This window comes from Dendrobates tinctorius, unplaced genomic scaffold, assembly GCF_039654945.1.
Source record: "Dendrobates tinctorius isolate UK_male_01 unplaced genomic scaffold, ASM3965494v1 ptg000067l, whole genome shotgun sequence".
Lineage (NCBI taxonomy): Eukaryota > Metazoa > Chordata > Amphibia > Anura > Dendrobatidae > Dendrobates > Dendrobates tinctorius.
The window spans coordinates 3,997,609-4,018,923 of record NW_027361735.1 but is presented as its reverse complement, the minus strand read 5'-3'; positions in this window follow the sequence as shown (position 1 = coordinate 4,018,923).

The window sequence follows — 21,315 nt, the reverse complement described above, 5'->3', positions numbered from 1 at the left end:
AAGATAGTGAGGAAACACTTAGCTAACCTAAATGAATTCAAGTCTCCAGGTCCAGATGAATTACACCCCAGAGTACTGAAGGAGATAGCAGAAAAATTTTTTGAACCCCTCTTCATAATCTTTGAAAATTCTTGGAGAACAGAAGTCCCAGAAGACTGGAGAAGAGCAAATGTTGTTCCTATCTTCAAAAAGGGGAAGAAGGTGGACCCAGGCAACTATAGGCCAGTGAGTCTGACTTCTATACCAGGAAAGATCTTTGAACAAATTATTAAACAACATGTATCTCAGTACCCGGATAAGAATGAAGTGATTAAACAGAGTCAGCATGGGTTTTTAACTAATAAGTCATGTCAGACTAACTTAATTTCCTTCTATGATGGGTGGATCAAGGAAGTGCTGTAGATATAGTATATCTTGACTTCAGCAAAGCATTTGACAAAGTATCTCATACAATCCTTATTGAAAAAATTACTAAGTATGGAATGGACAAGGCAACTGTAAGTTGGATTCATAACTGGCTTAGTGATCGGACCCAAAGAGTGGTCATAAATGGCTGCACATCCAGTTGGAAAAATGTCTCAAGTGGGGTACCACAGGGCTCTGTCCTGGGCCCTGTATTGTTCAACATCTTTATCAACAATTTAGATGAAGGAATTGAGGGTAAACTGATTAAATTTGCTGATGACACAAAGCTAGGAGGGATAGCTAATACTAGAGAAGAGAGAGAGAGGATTCAAAAAGATATAAATAAACTGGAGCAGTGGGCAGCAACTAACAGAATCGTTTTTAACATGGAAAAATGCAAAGTACTTCATCTGGGCAATAAAAATGAAAAAAGCATATACAGAATGGGAGGAATAGGGCTAAGCAACAGTACATGTGAAAAAGACTTGGGTATCCTAATAGATCACAGACTGAATATGAGTCAACAGTGTGATGCAGCAGCAAAAAAGGCAAATGCAATTCTAGGATGTATTAACAGAAGCATACAGTCTAGATCACGTGAAGTCATTATTTCCCTCTACTCATCTTTGGTCAGACCTCATCTGGAATATTGTGTCCAGTTTTGGGCATCACATTTTAAAAAAAGACATCCACAAACTGGAGCAAGTTCAGAAAAGAGCGACCAGAATTGTGACCGGTCTGCAAACCCTGTCTTATGAGGAAAGGTTGCAGGATTTGGGAATGTTTAGTTTGCAAAAGAGAAGACTGAGAGGAGACTTAATAGCTGTCTGCAAATATCTAAAGGGCTGTCACATTGTAGAAGGATCATCTTTATTCTCATTTGCACAAGGAAAGACTAGAAGCAATGGGATGAAACTGAACGGGAGGAGGCACAGATTAGATATTAGAAAAAACTTTTTGACAGTTAGAGTGATCAATGAATGGAACAGGCTGCCACGAGAAGTGGTGAGTTCTCCTTCAATGGAAGTCTTCAAACAGAGGCTGGACAGACATCTGACTGGGATGATTTAGCGAATCCTGCTTTGAGCAGGGGGTTGGACCAGATGGCCCAGGAGGTCCCTTCCAACTCTACGATTCTATGATTCTATGATTCTATTATTCTCCCCAATCAGGGATTGTTGCACCCAATTATGTGAAAATGACAAAGCTTCTTTGATTTGCACTACCTGTCTATAAACAACAGCAATGTATGCTTCCTCAAAGGGATAATTTTTAGACCATTTATACAATTTAGGTAGCCTAAAATGTCTGATACTGCCATAGGTTGTTAAATACACTTTTGGTTGCCTCTTGTTACCATCCCTTTTCCTGCAATTCAGATAGCTAGAAGTCATATGGATATTAAAAAGGCTGTGTTTGCATTTCTGAGCTCAAAAGGTGTTCAGTTGACTTCAAAGGGAACTCATAGTGTTTTGCACGTATTTTGCAGGGAATTAGAGGCTTTTTTAATTATGTGTTTTGCACAGATTTATTCGCTGTGAATCAAATCTTGGAGGGAAATTTGGCTTTCCGGTGAAGTGAATTCCTACCAATCTTTAATAGTCTAACAATTTTTATTTTTTTAAAAATTTTTTAAAAACAATATATTGGTGTCAAAGATATCCATAAAATATGAAATTGTTATTGTTATTGAAATGGTACTAAGAGAAATTGCATACAGTAAAAAGTTGTTTCATAGCATATTAATGCTGTTTGGAGTGCAATTTTTTCAATCTAACAATTCCATGTACATCCTATGATGACTATGTTATTATTTAAAAAATCAATAGGAATAATAGAATTTAAAAAATGAAAACAAATGCAATAATCATAAGAGTATACAATATATATTCTATCATTTTTTGGGAAATTTGCAGCCACACTCTATAATTCTATAGTTTCCCTCATCACATTAAGAGCGTTTCTTTCACTAGATTTTATTTTGTTACTGTCTCCCAGACCTTCTTTATGTTTACCTCTCTTTTATAGCCTACGAAATAAATGAGCCTTTTCAACCAAAGGGAATGCACATTAGATGCTAATACAGTCTCCCCGTGTTACCCTGCTTCAGCTTGTCTCAATTTCCTTAACTGCCGTGCGAGTGTGGTACAATCACAGAGGGGACATATGGCATCACCAAAAGGTGGGAGCAAACATAGAAATTGCCATATGGCTCATACAATGCGTTGAAATCATCTGCAGAACATCTTGTGGAGGAAAGCTGGTGGGAGGCATTATGTTAACATTGGAGATCTTACAGACACAAGCTGCAAGTAATTCAGCCTGTCATTAACTTGAAATTATAAGGACTGGGAAAATTTTTTATTTAGTAAGATATTATTGATTACAGGATACCGACAGCAACTATTATCAGGGTATTTTGTCCATTTATTAGCGGGGAATATACAATTTGCTACTGTACAATGAAGACTGGCACTGATAATAAGGGCATAAGACTGTCATAGATGAATCACAGATACTTATTGGAATAAGATGAATAAAATCTTTAAATACATTATGATATGCTAATTATCATATACAGCCCAAATTAGGCATTAGTCTATTTTATTAAAATCTTAAAATCTTTCATATGTTTCTTCTGCTTATTTAAAAGGAATTGGCAAGAATCAATGTGTGTGTGTATATATATATATATATATATATACTGTATGTATATATTTATATATATATGTGTATCACCAGCCAGTCACGAAGCATCTTTCATTTCACCAGAGCTGGTTAAAAGAAGATGAGCTGTGATTGTTGCTATGAGCAAATTTTCCCAATTGACAACACAGCAGACACTGTCATGGTGGGAGAAATCTAGCATCCCTGGGAACATAAGCTCCCAGCCATTGTCTGCCCCCCAAAAAGGAGCAGAGAGCACATGACAGAAATGAATCCCCCCTCCCTTTCCCATATACACATCACACATACTCCATCTTATACGTACATCTTCCCTCTTAAAGGGATCATTGGTATGGAAGTGAGGGCAAATCCTCTCTGCGCTTTGGTACTGACAAAAGGCCTCTCTTAAAGGGATCTCCGGTATGGAAGTTAGGGCAAATCCACTCTGCGCTTTGGTACTGACCCCAGGCATCTCTTAAAGGGATCTCTGGTATGGAAGTTAGGGTAAATCCCTCATCACTCTGATTTTCACCCAGGCTTCTATTAAAGGGATCATTGGAATGGAAGTCAGGGCAAATCCACGCAGCGCTCTGGTTCTGACGCCAGGCCTCTCGTAAAGGGATCACCGGTATGGAAGATAGGACCATTCCACTCAGCGCTCTGGTTCTGACCCCAGGCTGATGGGATGATGTGGGATATTAGGGGTAGTAGTCCGGTGGCTCTGGCTGATGGGATAATGTGGGATATTAGGGGTAGTCGTCCGGTGGCTCTGGCTGACGGGATGATGTGGGATATTAGGGGTAGTAGCCCGGCGGCTGTGACAGGATGATGTGGGATATTAGTGGTACTTGTCCAGTGGCCCTGGCTGATGGGATGATGTGGGATATTAGGGGTAGTAGTCAAGTAGCTCTGGATGACGGGATGATGTGGGATATTATTGTGAATGTGGCTATGCGGAGTGGGCGGGGCTCTACACTCAGCTTTATATATATAGATGTAATTATTATAATTTGTTATAACTAACCATAGTTAGTTACTATGCCCGGGCAGCGCCAGGCTCTTCAGCTAGTATATATATAAAGTTGTGCTCTAAGATTTTTATACCCTGGCAGAATTTTTGCTTTCTTGGCCTTTTTTCAGAGAATATGAATGATAACACCAAAACTTTTTCTCCACTCATGGTTAGTGGTTGGATGCAGCCATTTATTGTCAAACTACTGTGTTTTCCCTTTTTAAATCATAAAGACAACCCAGAGCATCCAAATGACCCTGATCAAAAGTTTACATACCCTGGTTATTTTTGACTGATAACAGGCACAGAAGTTGACACAAATGGGTTTGACTGGCTATTTAAGGTAACATCCTCACCTGTTTGCGTGTAATCAATGTGTGTGCATAAAAGCTGAGTGAGTTTCTGGGATCCAGACAGACTCTTGCATCTTTCATCCAGCCACTTACATTTCTGGATTGTGAACCATGGGGAAAGCAAAACAATTGTCAACAAATCTATGGGAAAAGGTAGTTGAACTGTATAAAACAGGAAAGGGATAAAAAAAATCCGAGGAATTGATATTGTAGGTCAGCAGCGTTAAAACTGTGATTAACAAATGGAAATCATAGGTTCTGTAAAAACAAAACCACGGTCAGGTAGACCAGCAAAAATATAATCCACAATTGCCAGGAAAATTGTTCAGGATGCAAAAAAAAACCCACAAATAACATTAACTGAAATACTGGGCTCTCTGAAAACTAGCAGTGTGGCTGTTTCAAGATGCACAATAAGGAGGCACTTGAAGAAAAATGGGCTGCATGGTCGAGTCGCCAGAAGAAAGCCATTACTGCGCAAATGTCACAAAGTATCTCACTTACAATGCGCAAAACAGCACAAGCCTCAAAACTGCTAGAACAAGGTAATTTGGAGTGATGATACCACTATTGAACTTTTTGGCCACAATCATAAACGTTACATTTGGCGAGAGGTCAACATTGCCTATGATGAAAGGAACACTGTTGTGAATTTGCTTTCTGGCCTACCTCTGGTTACTAGTGAAGGTAGTGGAGCTGGTTATATTGACAGAGGGGTCGAGAGTTCTCTTTCCGGGCTCCCTCTGGTGGTTATTGGAGGTAATGGAGCTGATCTAATTAACAGAGGCCTGCCACGTGATAATGAGGAGGACGACTGGAGATCTGAAGTTTCTGACTGGATTTAAGACAGCCTACTCCCTCTATCCCTGCTGGTGATTTTTTCCTGTCTCCTGAGGTCTTAGCTTCCAGCTCAGTCCCTGCATGCTCAGCTAAGTGTTCTTTTGCTATTTTTCACATTTGATCTGTTTTTTTCTATTTCAGTTTTGTGTGGTCAGCCAGCTCCGGCTGGGGCTGTGCTGAATTTCCATCCTTATGTTACTGCTTGTGCCAGTTTGTTTTTGTCCCTTATTAGATTGGCCTCTTTTTTGCTCTGCTTTCAGAATATACCAGAGTGCTGATATAGTGGGCAAAGTCTAGTAACTTCAGTATTTTTCTATCAGACGTGTTGGCCATTTTTTGCAGGGTTTTTTGCGTGATTGCAGACAGAGGCTTTCCTTTCCTGTCCTGTCTAGTAAGTGTGGGCCCCATCATTTGCTCAGTCTATTTTCCTACCTGCGTTTGTGTTTTCATCTTGTCTCACCGACAATATATGTTTGGGGGCTATCTATTCCTTTGGAGTCTGCTCTGGGGCAGTTTAGATTTCCCCTTTCTTGCTTTAGGCTTATTTAGTTCTCCGGCTGTGTCGAGGCATCTAGGATCATCGTAGGAACGCTCCACAGCTACTGCTAGTTGTGTGGATAGGATCAGGGGTCTGCAATCCGCTTAGTTACCAACCTCTCTGGTTTTCTCTGGCTTAGCTTGGTCTTGCTTTCCTCCTCGGTGACCCAATCATAACAGAACACCATTCCTACTGTAAAGCATGGAGGTGGATCGCTGATGTTTTGGGGATGTGTAAGCTATAAAGGCACAAGAAACTTTGTCAAAGTTGAAGGAAAGATGAATGCTGCACGTTATCGGCAAATACTGGAGGCAAATTTGCAATCATCAGCCCAGAAGCTACGAATGGGACGTACTTAGACGTTTCAACATGACAGTGATCCAAAACACAAGGCCAAGTAGACCTGTCATTGACTATAGCAGAACAAAGTGAAGGTATTAGGTGTCAGGTTTCTGCGTCTGCTCTGCAGGAATCCAGAGCCTCACATTCTGCGGTCTCCTGCTGTCTATCTACTGCAGAGAAGATTACTTTGCAGCAGACTGCTCCAGAGACTAAGTTCCTCTGTGCTCATACTGAGCATGCTCATGAGACAATCTCCCATTGGAGATCGGGAGTTATGTGCCCAGGTCCCGCTCCAGATCTCATTGGTCCATCTCGGAGATCTGGAAGGTCCCGCACGGCTATAAAAAGCACGCATGACCGTTCAGCCATGCGCTAGTATAGACTATACTTGTTATGTGTGAATGGTGACAGATGTATGATTCTGGTGACTGACTTATTAAGAAACCCCTTCCCTCTGATATTATGCATGTGGATAGGGAATTAGTTCAGCAGTCAGCGCCAGTCAGTGGCAAGCCTTAGGCCACTGTGCACACTGCACCTCTGCGCTAGCATCCGACATTACACCTGCTTTGTAGCTGTGTCGTCCTGCGGCAATGTCCTATGTCGTGCTGCAGTTGCAGCCCTTCTTGGCGCTCGCAGTAGCGACGCTGCACACACGATAGGTCTGGACGGACGCAGCTCCTCTGTCTTAGGTCCTGCTCCTGTGACCCAATACTGTGTGTGCGTTTACCTGAGGCCTGTGATACTAACAGGCTCAGTGTTTTGTATGTTTATGTTGCGGCACCTCTGTGTGTGAACAGAGCCCGCTTTGCGCACCTCGGGTGAAGTCTAACCCGTGCACATTATACCGCCATATTGCTTGTCTGTCACTACCTAGCAGCGGTGTAACACCTTCTGCACGGTGGACCCCGAGCGGCGAACGCACTTTATTATTTATTTTTCTTTAGTGCGTTCCGCCATTCCTAACAGAAGGTTCTAGAGTTGCCATCTCAATCTCCTGACCTCAATATCACTGAGCCACTCTGGGGAGATTTCAAGTGCGCAGTTCATGCTAGACAGCTCAGGAATTTACAGGAGCTGAAGGCTTTTTGCCAAAATGAGTGGGCAGCTTTACCATCTGAGAAAATACAAAACCTCATCCACTACTGCTACAAAAGACTTCAAACTGTCATTGATGTTAAAGGGGGCAATACACGGCATTAAGAAATGGGGTATGTAAACTTTTGATCAGGGTCATTTGGATGTTTTGGGTTGCCCTCATGTTTTAAAAACATTCAGCTTTTGAATTTCCACAAAAATTTAAAATAACCAATAAATTTCAAATGGAGATTCAGTGGCGCTTGTGTATGAGTGTAATTCCAGCAGCAAACACTAAGACACCTGTCACAAGGGTGTCAAAGAAATAAGGTAAAATAACTAATAATATTAGTGTGCGCTTGCAACACTCAAAGAAGAGGGAAATCTAAATTGGGTGGTTATAGAAAAAACAACAAAAAAAAACAAAAACAAAAAAAAACCTCTTAGGCTAGTTTCACACTAGCATTTTTGAGTGCAGCGACGGCCTGCGCACGGCCGCCGCTAAGCCCCGCCCCCTGCCGCGCCTCTGCCGGTAGCTCCGCCTACCGGCGCATGAAGCTGCATGAGCCCTGCGTCCCCTATCTTTATCTCTGGGGGCGCAGGCCGTGCGCAGTATGCGTTTGGCAGCACATGCGTCCTTTTGACGGTGCGCCGACCTGCGCCAAACGCAACCTGCTGCAGTTTGGTTGCGCCGGCGCACCGTCAAAAAGGCGCATGCGCCGCCAAACGCATACTGCGCACGGCCTGAGCGTGAGCGGCCTCCTCGGGATCCCTGAGGAAGAAGACAGTTAGTCTTTGAAACATGTTGGAAAGTCCATTGGTCCCTGTCGCAACCACCAGCAAGTGAAACTGACGTGGTCATGTGTTGACTCACATCACGAAGGTCATGTATATCTGGAGCAGCTCACAGACGCCGGGAGCACGAGAGGCCGCTCACGTCTGCTCCACAGCTGGAGGTACACTGACAGGAGGCTGCCACCGGCCGGGGCAGGCCATGTAACTCGTCTATACCCCAGTGTACAAACCCCCCCCTCTTTTTCCAAGCGCTGGAGCAAAAAGCGCTATTTTAACCTGCACCGCTTACTGGAGTGAGGACTTCGCATCGCATTATCTTTACAGGTACCGCTCTCTGACTTGTGCATTTACTATTGCAGCTACTCTGCACAGCCGTTCACAGGCTGCAATATTTGACTTTGACTTTTTTTTTTTTAGCTACTATCAGGGAGAATTACCCTGCAGTATATAACCTGTTCAGTGATTTCAGGTTTTTACCCTCACTCATGCCTTTTTAGTTTGTGATTGTTCAGGTTGGAACTAAGATTGCCACCAGCATCTATATATATTCTTTTTCCCTTAAGCACTTCTTCTGAGGTCTTACAATTGACTATTACTAATTGCTATTTTCTCGCTATTATCCAGCTACATAAAGAGCTACATATATAAGAGGTTTTTTTTTTTTTTTTTTTCTATAACCACACAAATTTAGATTTCCCTCTTCTTTGAGTGTTCCAAGTGCACACTAATATTATTAGTTATTTAACCAATAAATTTCGTTCAACTTCACAATTGTGTTCCACTTGTTGTTGATTCATCACCAAAAATTTACATTTGGTATCTTTATGTTTGAAGCATGATGTGTGGGAAAAGGTTGAAAAGTTCCAGGGGGCCGAATACTTTCACAAGGCACTGTATATATATATATATATATATATATATATATATATATATATATATATATATACATATATAGTATACTGTATGTATAATATATATATTACACAAGACCATTTTCATATAAAATGTATCACAGAAACAGATGCGATACACATGTAATAAGAATAAAAACCTAACCAAACATGCACAGGGATAATAGACATTTAATACGGATAATAAAATGCACATAGATTAAGCTCAATAAAAATAGTACTCTGAATAATCCTTGACAAATTTCAAGGATAAGTATGGATTTATATTTATATACATACAGTAGCTTATATAGTTTTTCAAGCACAGTATAGCAGTATAGTATACTACATGGAGAATCTGTAAAAATAGCCCACAACAAAATATCAAGTCCGAATACACGAATAACTAATTAAATATCTAAAAAGCATAGAATCTTAGAATCATAGAATGTTACAGTTGGGTCATCGTGTCTATCCCTCTGCTCAATGCAGGATTCACTAACCCATCTAAGACAGATGACTGTCCAGCCTCTGTTTGAAGACTTCCATTGAAGGAAAACTCACCACCTCTCATGGCAGCCTCTCCCACTCGTGGATCGGCCTCACTGTCATAAAGTTTTTTTCAAATGTCTAATTTGTATCTTCTGTCTTTCAGCTTCATTCCATTGATTTTCTGTTTCCATGTGAAAATGAGAATAAGAATGATCCCTATGACATTACTTTAAATATTTGTAGACAGCTATTAAGTCTTAGCCTTCCTTTTTTTGCAAGCAAAGCATTCCCAGATCCTTTAACTGTTTCTTGTAGGACAATCTTTGCTGTCTGCTCACCATCCTGGTAGCTCTTCTCTGAACTTTCTCCAGTTTTTCAATGTGTTTTTAAAAATGTGGTGACATATGTGTAGGGCATAAATTGTATGTACCTAAAACATCAAGTTTTTATTTACAGTAGATACAAGTTAAAAGCAACATAAAAATCCTCAAAATATTACAGACACAAAGATTGACATATGTGTAAGCCAGACATGCTCCCCAAGAATTAAGTAGATAGTATGGTTCCAAAAGAATTTTGGAGAAGCTGTAAGCATCAATAGATAATGAAACAGGCAATATATGGAAAGACAATCCTAAAAATAGGAGATTGATAACTCAAAAGAATACTTAAAAGCTAATAGTTATGCTCAAAATAATAAGCAAAAAGTATCATAATAATAATACATTTTATTTCTATAGCGCCGACATATTCCGCAGCACTTTACATTTCAGAAGGGACTTGTACAGACTATAGACATTACAGCATAACAATAATCACATAGATTATAACAGATACCAAGAGGAATGAGGGCCCTGCTCGCAAGCTTACAGTCTATGAGGAAAGAGGTAGACACGAAAGGTGGGTGGTAACAGTTGCCCTGATTGTATGGACCAGCCATAATGTAAAGTGTGTAACAGTACGGACACAGAGGGCTAATGGATGCATAAAGCATGTGGGAACATGATGCGGGGAACCTGGTTATGGTAAAACTTTTGGCTGTGCCACACAGGGATAGATTAGGTTAATGTGTTGAGGCGATAGGCCAGTCTGAATAAATGCATTTTCAGGGCACGCTTAAAATTGTGGGGATTGGGGACTAATCGTATTGACCTGGGAAGTGCATTCCAAAGAATTGGCGCAGCATGTGTAAAGTCTTGGAGACAGGAGTGGGAGGTTCTGATTATTGAGGATGCTAACCTCAGGTCATCAGCAGAACAGAGGGCGCGGTAGGGTGGTATACTGAAACAAGGGAGGAAATGTAGGGTGGTGCTAAGTCATGGAGGGCTTTGTGGGTGAGGGTAATAAGTTTATACTGAATTCTGGAGTGGATGGGTAGTCAGTGTAAGGACTGGCATAAGGTAGAGGCATCGGTGTAACGATTGGTGAGGAATATGATCCTGGCTGCAGCATTCAAGACAGACTGGAGAGCAGAGAGTTTGGTAAGAGGGAGACCGATTAGAAGAGAGTTAGAATAGTCGAGATGAGAATGAATAAGGCTACTTTCAGATTTCTGTTTTGAAGCATCAGGCGCGATGCGGCGAAAAATGCAAAAACCGCATCCGGCGTCTGTTGCCACCGGATCCGGCTTTTTTCCCATAGACTTACATTATCGCCGCATTGCGCCTGATGGCCATGCGGCGTGTCCGGCTTTTGCTGGAAACAGCAAAAAATGCCTGTCTGGCGTCTGCAAAAAAAGTTCCATGCAACGTTTTTTGACTGCGCCGGATCGTTTTTTTGCAGAGCGCATGCACGAAGACTCTCTCTCCCTCTCCTGAACCGTATCCGGCAAAGACAGATGATCCGGTGGGCTGCGGCTTCTACCGGATCTGGTTTGACAACTTTTCGCCGCAGCCCGCCGGATTTAAAATCTGGAAATCTGAAAGTAGCCTAAGAGAAACAGTAAGAGTTTTTGCAGAGTCAAAAGTAAGAAAAGGTCAAATTCTAGAAATGTTTTTGAGGTGCAGATAACAAGAGCGAACCAGTGATCGAGTGTGGGGGGCAAAGGAAAGCTCGGAGTCAAGTATGACCCCAAGACAGCGGGCATGTTGCTGTGGAGTAATAGTGGAACCACACACAGAAATGGCAATGTCGGGTATAGGTACATTAGTAGCGGGAGGAAGCACAAGGCGTTCAGTCTTTGACAGGTTCAGTTTCAGATATAGTGAGGACATGGTGTTAGACACAGCGTATCAGCCGCAAAGAGTATATTGCAACTGCTTTACAGCCTCTGCAGAAATCTAAAGGAATCAATCTGTTCAGTTTATTATTAACGATCATATCTAATTCACCCATGTGTACGTTTTTATTCTTGTAGTGTTTCATGGTTTTATATGTTGCTTTTTAAGTTGTATCTAAATAATGAATCCTATTGGTAAATATGTGCCTTGCACATTTGCATGTTAATAGAGATGAGCATATCGATTTAATGGAAATTGAACTAATTTTTTATTTTATGACCTTGACAGGTTTCATGACATCACAAGACGAGTCATTGGAGGCCAGGATAGCATTTCTGATGTAAGGTAACGTGATGTCATCATGACCGATCGTAACACATATTGCGACTAGTGATGAGTGAGTATACTCGTTGCTCGGGTCTCCCCGAGCATGCTCGGGTGGTCTCTGAGTATTTTGCCGTGCTCGGAGATTTAGTTTTCTGCATCAGCTGCATAATTTGTGACTGCTAGACAGCTTGAATACATGTGTGGAATGCCTGTTTGTTAGGGAATTCCCACATGTATTCAGCCTGTCTACAAGTCGCAAATCATGCAGCTGAGACGACTAAAAATAAATCTCTGAGCACGCCAAAATATTCAGAGACCACCCGAGCAACAATGTTACTCGCCCGTCAGTAATTGCGACATCTAAGGCCTGCTTGATTTCTATGGTCTGAGTGAAGTTTACTGAAGGGGACTGAAGGATGCTGAAGAGCACTGGAAGATCAAAGAAAAGCACCCACAGATCGTGGGCTGTGACCTTGGGATGTGTGAAGGGTGAAGTGAATATTTTTTCCCAGCTCTCTGCAATTTTGAAAAATATTAGCTGTCTGGCTCTGTTGATGCAAGTTCAATAAAAGTTTAATAGAAACATGTCACCATTTCTGTATTTATCACCCACACCTGGTTTTGGCTTATAAATACTGAGAGTGTGACTGTAGCCTAAAGGTGGCAATAATACTCTTCCCATAGAAACTGTGTGGAACACACCTGTAATTGAAACCTGCAAGTTCAGTGATAAAGACATTTTATGGGGACACTCCTAAATCACACCAGAAAGTGACAAGACTGTGGTAAAGCTCCTCACATTTGTGATGCTTGCTTATTGTCTTCTGTGAGCTGAAATAAGCCTCATTTGATAATTGTTAACTTTTACACATTTAGAGTTTTTTTTGTTTTCTAAAAGAAACTTTGCTTTAATAGACATACAGTACATTTTAAGTAACTTACTTGAAACACGTTTTAAAAGTTCATACTTCTAATTTAGATAACAATTTTGATGTAACATAGGGGTTGGCTTTATCTAACACCCCACATTATTTTTTCAGACAGAATACTTTCTGCTCACAAAGAATGATCAACTTTGATGCCCTTTTATCACTAAATGTTCTTGATTATAGGGATATTCCTTGTAAGCCGTTGCATGGTTCACTGCTAGGCCAATTACAGTTGAAAATTTTCTCTCCCCCAGAAAAAATCAGTCCGATTATGCCAATCACACAATGATTAGAGTCGGATCTGATTTTCTTAGGGATCAAGAGAAAAAAAAGTTTCTTTCCCTTCTCCTTCATGTCAGTCTGTGCAAATCAGATGTCATCTGAGTGTGGTCCGATTTATTTCAAAGACCCATAGACATGAATAGGGTGCGTGCCATCTGATTCTTGGAGGCAATTTGTGTATGCTGCAATTTCATTGGACCACTCCAAGGAAACTGCACAGCCGCATAGAATAACATGAGCATGAGTGCTGTCCATCAAATCCACAGATAGCACTTGTCCAATTAAAATGGTTGTCTGCACAAGCCTTTACTGGAATTCTCTGTGGAACTCAGCTTTATGATGGCTATAAAATACTCAATGTAATTCAAAGGACCTCAATTTATACAGGACTGGTTATTATTAGAGTTGAGCGAAACGGGTCGAAAAAATTCAAAAGTCGCCGACTTTTGGCAAAGTCGGGTTTCATGAAACGAAACCCGACCCTAGGATGAGGTCGGCCACGAGGTCGGCGACTTACGCGCCAAAGTCGCGTTTCAAAAGTTTGTTTTGCGCTCTTTTTCAGCCAATCAGGATCCACGGACACTGTGGGCAACGTGATGACCTAGGCACGGGTCACCACCATCTTTCAGAAGGGCATGCAAGTGATTGGCTTGCTTTGGTGGGCGTCACAGGGGGTATAAAAGGGCGTGCACGCCGACCGCCATCTTACTTCTGCCGATCTTAGTATAGGGAGAGGTTGCTGCTGATTCTGTAGGGAGAGCGTTAGGCAGGGAAGAAGACAAAAAAACTGCTTCTGCTGCTAGCGATTTGACCTGCACAACACACAAGTCACTGTGTGTGCAGTGCAAGGGGAGGCTATATAGTGGTGTATCAGTGGTGTTGGTTGTTGGGCTGCCTTTTAAGGCTTCCTGACACGCTGGCATTGCTGTTTACCCACTGCTCCGCAAACTGCTTTTTTAAAAGCAATCCAATCTCCCTTATCGTCTAGTCACTTTTGTCACAGCTGTGCCATCGAGCGTGTCACATAGCGCTCAGATATCAGTGGGCCTCACACAATCCACAAGTGTCCAGTGTCCAAAAGTGTGCGCAGAGATTCAAAATCTCCATTATCCTCTCGTCACTTTGGTCACAGGCAGCTGTGCCATCGAGCGTGTCACATAGCGCTCAGATATCAGTGGGCCTCACACAATCCACAAGTGTCCAGTGTCCAAAAGTGTGCGCAGAGATTCAAAATCTCCATTATCCTCTCGTCACTTTGGAAACAGGCAGCTGTGCCATCGAGCGTGTCACATAGCGCTCAGATATCAGTGGGCCTCACACAATCCACAAGTGTCCAGTGTCCAAAAGTGTGCGCAGAGATTCAAAATCTCCATTATCCTCTCGTCACTTTGGTCACAGGCAGCTGTGCCATCGAGCGTGTCACATAGCGCTCAGATATCAGTGGGCCTCACACAATCCACAAGTGTCCAGTGTCCAAAAGTGTGCGCAGAGATTCAAAATCTCCATTATCCTCTCGTCACTTTGGTCACAGGCAGCTGTGCCATCGAGCGTGTCACATAGCGCTCAGATATCAGTGGGCCTCACACAATCCACAAGTGTCCAGTGTCCAAAAGTGTGCGCAGAGATTCAAAATCTCCATTATCCTCTCGTCACTTTGGTCACAGGCAGCTGTGCCATCGAGCGTGTCACATAGCGCTCAGATATCAGTGGGCCTCACACAATCCACAAGTGTCCAGTGTCCAAAAGTGTGCGCAGAGATTCAAAATCTCCATTATCCTCTCGTCACTTTGGTCACAGGCAGCTGTGCCATCGAGCGTGTCACATAGCGCTCAGATATCAGTGGGCCTCACACAATCCACAAGTGTCCAGTGTCCAAAAGTGTGCGCAGAGATTCAAAATCTCCATTATCCTCTCGTCACTTTGGTCACAGGCAGCTGTGCCATCGAGCCTGTCACATAGCGCTCAGATATCAGTGGGCCTCACACAATCCACAAGTGTCCAGTGTCCAAAAGTGTGCGCAGAGATTCAAAATCTCCATTATCCTCTCGTCACTTTGGTCACAGGCAGGTGTGCCATCGAGCGTGTCACATAGCGCTCAGATATCAGTGGGCCTCACACAATCCAAAAGTGTCCACTGTCCACAAGTGTGTGCAGAAATTCTAAATCTCCCCTGTCCTATAGACAGGGGTTTCATGACAATGTTGTGGACTGATTTTTCAAATACCGCTCACACAACTGGTAATACTGCATCGATGGAAAGTGACAGGAGACAGCAGTTGTCAACTATGGTTACAAACTACTTTTCCTCCCATATCGATGTTCTCCCACACAGGTCATTCCCCTTTGACTATTGGGCCGCTAAACTGGACACCTGGCCTGAATTGGCCCAATATGCCTTACAGGAGCTCGCTTGACCAGCTGCAAGTGTGCTATCGGAAAGAGTCTTCAGTGCAGCTGGATCAATCCTGACAGAAAAAAGGACCCGTCTGTCAACCCAAAATGTGGATGATCTAACCTTCATTAAAATGAACAACGCATGGGTTTCCAAGGATTTTGTCCCACCTTCCCCTGATGACACATAGGGTGACAGAAAAATGGCTTGCTTTGGTCCACCTCTTCCTGGTACTTCACCTATTTCGCCTTTTGCATCAGCTGAATGTCCAACATCAACATATGCCACTTTCTAAAACTCCCTAACTGTGCTGCCTCCCCCCCATGGCCGGGGTCACCACCTAGCGCACAACACCGTGCGAGTGCCGTTGCCCTGGACAGGTGGGTAGGCCGACTCTTGGGCGCGGGCACTGGCACAGGGTCCCTCATAGTGCAATCAAGTGTCTCTGACGGTGGTGGTGCACACCCGCCGTCAGACACACCGCTGTACTATGAGGGGCCCAGTGCCAGTACCGACGCCCACGAGTGGGCCCCCCTTGCTTGGGCAGGGCCCCAGCATTTGCAATCTTTACCTCTCCCTGCTCCTCCGCTGTGTAATCTGGGCCGTCAAATCCATACTGTGCCTGACACCGTCTGAGCCTGCCTCCTGAGACATATATTTTGAATGTGTACGCTATCCATACATGTTATCCGGGGATACGGTACCCTTTCTAACCTTTGTGCAATCACGTGCAATCCATACTGGGCCTAACACCGTCTGAGCCTGCCTCCTGAGACATATATTTTGAATGTGTACGCTATCCATACATGTTATCCGGGGATACGGTACCCTTTCTAACCTTTGTGCAATCACGTGCAATCCATACTGGTCCTAACACCGTCTGAGCCTGCCTCCTGAGACATATATTTTGAATGTGTACGCTATCCATACATGTTATCCGGGGATACGGTACCCTTTCTAACCTTTGTGCAATCACGTGCAATCCATACTGGGCCTAACACCGTCTGAGCCTGCCTCCTGAGACATATATTTTGAATGTGTACGCTATCCATACATGTTATCCGGGGATACGGTACCCTTTCTAACCTTTGTTCAATCACGTGCAATCCATACTGGGCCTAACACCGTCTGAGCCTGCCTCCTGAGACATATATTTTGAATGTGTACGCTATCCATACATGTTATCCGGGGATACGGTACCCTTTCTAACCTTTGTGCAATCACGTGCAATCCATACTGGGCCTAACACTGTCTGAGCCTGCCTCCTGAGACATATATTTTGAATGTGTACGCTATCCATACATGTTATCCAGGGATACGGTACCCTTTCTAACCTTTGTGGAATCACGTGCAATCCATACTGGGCGTGAGAACGGCTGGCGAGCTGTTAAGCAAGCTACAGCACCTGTCCAGACAAGTACAGGGATTCCCTAGTGAGGAGACTTATTTGATTGTTTTCAATGTTGGGACAGCAATTTTTGGGGAGCACTATACTCTGGAGAATGATAGATGGGGCCCACAATACACTGGAACATTCCAAAGGTGGACATCAGACACTGGAGCAGCATTTACAGGGCCCATTATACACTAGAGCATTAGAAATGGGGCCCATTATGTTTGGAGCATTATTTGGGCCCATAAGACAGTGGAGCTTCATCCATGGGGACCAACATATACTGTAGCATTATGTGGAGCTCATCATATACTGTTTCAAACATTATATGGGACCAATGATTCTGTATGGAGAAATAGATGGGCCTCGTCATGAGATGTAAAAAGTGAGGTATTTTTCATTGTACTATACCACTATTTATCTGCCGTATCGGAGCATGATGAGTTGTGGTATGTGTCCACTGTCCACAAGTGTGTGCAGAAATTCTAAATCTCCCCTGTCCTATAGACAGGGGTTTCATGACAATGTTGTGGACTGATTTTTCAAATACCGCTCACACAACTGGTAATACTGCATCGATGGAAAGTGACAGGAGACAGCAGTTGTCAACTATGGTTACAAACTACTTTTCCTCCCATATCGATGTTCTCCCACACAGGTCATTCCCCTTTGACTATTGGGCCGCTAAACTGGACACCTGGCCTGAATTGGCCCAATATGCCTTACAGGAGCTCGCTTGACCAGCTGCAAGTGTGCTATCGGAAAGAGTCTTCAGTGCAGCTGGATCAATCCTGACAGAAAAAAGGACCCGTCTGTCAACCCAAAATGTGGATGATCTAACCTTCATTAAAATGAACAACGCATGGGTTTCCAAGGATTTTGTCCCACCTTCCCCTGATGACACATAGGGTGACAGAAAAATGGCTTGCTTTGGTCCACCTCTTCCTGGTACTTCACCTATTTCGCCTTTTGCATCAGCTGAATGTCCAACATCAACATATGCCACTTTCTAAAACTCCCTAACTGTGCTGCCTCCCCCCCCCATGGCCGGGGTCACCACCTAGCGCACGACATCGTGCGAGTGCCGTTGCCCTGGACAGGTGGGTAGGCCGACTCTTGGGCGCGGGCACTGGCACAGGGTCCCTCATAGTGCAATCAAGTGTCTCTGACGGTGGTGGTGCACACCCGCCGTCAGACACACCGCTGTACTATGAGGGGCCCAGTGCCAGTACCGACGCCCACGAGTGGGCCCCCCTTGCTTGGGCAGGGCCCCAGCATTTGCAATCTTTACCTCTCCCTGCTCCTCCGCTGTGTAATCTGGGCCGTCAAATCCATACTGTGCCTGACACCGTCTGAGCCTGCCTCCTGAGACATATATTTTGAATGTGTACGCTATCCATACATGTTATCCGGGGATACGGTACCCTTTCTAACCTTTGTGCAATCACGTGCAATCCATACTGGGCCTAACACCGTCTGAGCCTGCCTCCTGAGACATATATTTTGAATGTGTACGCTATCCATACATGTTATCCGGGGATACGGTACCCTTTCTAACCTTTGTGCAATCACGTGCAATCCATACTGGTCCTAACACCGTCTGAGCCTGCCTCCTGAGACATATATTTTGAATGTGTACGCTATCCATACATGTTATCCGGGGATACGGTACCCTTTCTAACCTTTGTGCAATCACGTGCAATCCATACTGGGCCTAACACCGTCTGAGCCTGCCTCCTGAGACATATATTTTGAATGTGTACGCTATCCATACATGTTATCCGGGGATACGGTACCCTTTCTAACCTTTGTGCAATCCATACTGGGCCTAACACCGTCTGAGCCTGCCTCCTGAGACATATATTTTGAATGTGTACGCTATCCATACATGTTATCCGGGGATACGGTACCCTTTCTAACCTTTGTTCAATCACGTGCAATCCATACTGGGCCTAACACCGTCTGAGCCTGCGTCCTGAGACATATATTTTGAATGTGTACGCTATCCATACATGTTATCCGGGGATACGGTACCCTTTCTAACCTTTGTGCAATCACGTGCAATCCATACTGGGCCTAACACTGTCTGAGCCTGCCTCCTGAGACATATATTTTGAATGTGTACGCTATCCATACATGTTATCCAGGGATACGGTACCCTTTCTAACCTTTGTGGAATCACGTGCAATCCATACTGGGCGTGAGAACGGCTGGCGAGCTGTTAAGCAAGCTACAGCACCTGTCCAGACAAGTACAGGGATTCCCTAGTGAGGAGACTTATTTGATTGTTTTCAATGTTGGGACAGCAATTTTTGGGGAGCACTATACTCTGGAGAATGATAGATGGGGCCCACAATACACTGGAACATTCCAAAGGTGGACATCAGACACTGGAGCAGCATTTACAGGGCCCATTATACACTAGAGCATTAGAAATGGGGCCCATTATGTTTGGAGCATTATTTGGGCCCATAAGACAGTGGAGCTTCATCCATGGGGACCAACATATACTGTAGCATTATGTGGAGCTCATCATATACTGTTTCAAACATTATATGGGACCAATGATTCTGTATGGAGAAATAGATGGGCCTCGTCATGAGATGTAAAAAGTGAGGTATTTTTCATTGTACTATACCGCTATTTATCTGCCGTATCGGAGCATGATGAGTTGTGGTATGTGTTAAAGGGGCGCTCTTTCGCCCAGGGCACATGAAAACCTGCAGCCAGCCCTCCCCCCCCACAACTTTAGCCAAATAACCCCCATTTTTCAGTGCGTAACTTATATTATGAAGTTAATTAAGGTTGACAAGCTTAAGTAAGAAGAATTGATGCTTTTGGCATTCAAATGGGCACTGTAGGTGTGTTTCCTGTCCTCCTCTCACTGCCGACTTTTATTCCCCATTGACTTACATTGGGTTTCGTGTTTCGGGACGACCCCGACTTTTCCCTATAATCGGACGATCTTGCTCGACCCGACTTTTGGAAAAGTCAGGTTTCACGAAACGAAACGCGACCCTAAAAAAACAAAAGTCGCTCAACTCTAGTTATTATTAGTGCATATAAATGAGCATCAAATGTTTGCCCAATGGTTAGTCTTCATGATAGTAGGAAGACGGCATTGACAGGGCAACCCATCGGAAGCAATGACCAAGAGGGAGGAATGGGCTGTGAAACAGATGCCTCACCCAGTGGCGTAGCAACTGTTTGTGGCGCCCGGGACGGGCGAAAAATGTGCCGCCCCTTTGGTCGTTGATAATCCGGAAGCATCCGAAGAGCCCACACTACACTCAAAGATCTAATTTTTAGTCTGCTACTAACTCTGCTGTTATTATTTCTAGACTTTCATCTTCTTGCAGTTCTCTATTTATATGTATGTATTAGCTTGATGATGCTGGATGAAGACCTAATGGCTTTTTTAATAATAATTTTTAATAATGTGACAGACCTTACATATTGGATTATATAGAGCCCTGTTTTTTATTACATACTGTCCTGTCTTGTTAAGCTGTATAATGCAATGATGGCTGATGAAGCATGGGAAAGCTTCCTTTCTAATGGAGGAGCTGATGGACTGGTAGTTTGGTCACCGGCTCCTCGATCAGCAGTCATTTTATATCTAAAAAGAGAGGGGACTATGTAATAAAAGAGGGCACTGTAAATAACAAAATTAACAAGAATACACTATGTAAGAGACAGCACTATACATAACAGCAGAGGAAGCTATATAATAAGGGACAGCATCATATATAACTAGAGAGGATGGTACGTAATAAGGGATGGTGTTATACATAATAAAAGAGGAAACTATGTAACTAAGGATGGTGTTATACAGAATTAGTGAGTACACTATATACTAAGGGACTGTGTTAGACACAGTGAGTACACTATATACTAAGGGACTGTGTTAGACATAGTGAGTACACTATATGCTAAGGAACTATGTTAGACATAATAAACGATAATGTCTTCCTCCACCTCCCCCTGTTCCTAAGGCCATTATAAGTCCCCCTTCCTCCCATCCCAATCCCCCACACCCCTCATTGTCCTCTTCCCCTCGCATCCCATTATTGTCCTCTCCCCCATCCCATCATTGCCCTCTTCACCACCTCCATCTTTGCTTTCTCCCCACCAATCCCATCATTGCCCATTCCACCACCTCCATCATTTCCTCCTCCACCACCCCCATTTACTGCCCTTTCCACCAGCACCATCATTGCATTCTCCCCCACCACCCCATCATCATTTATTTTTCCCCCACCACCCAATCATTGCCCTCACCATCACCCCCATCATTGCCTTCTCCCCATCACCTCCACCCTTGCCTTCTCCCCATCATTGCCTTCTCCTTCACCCCATCAC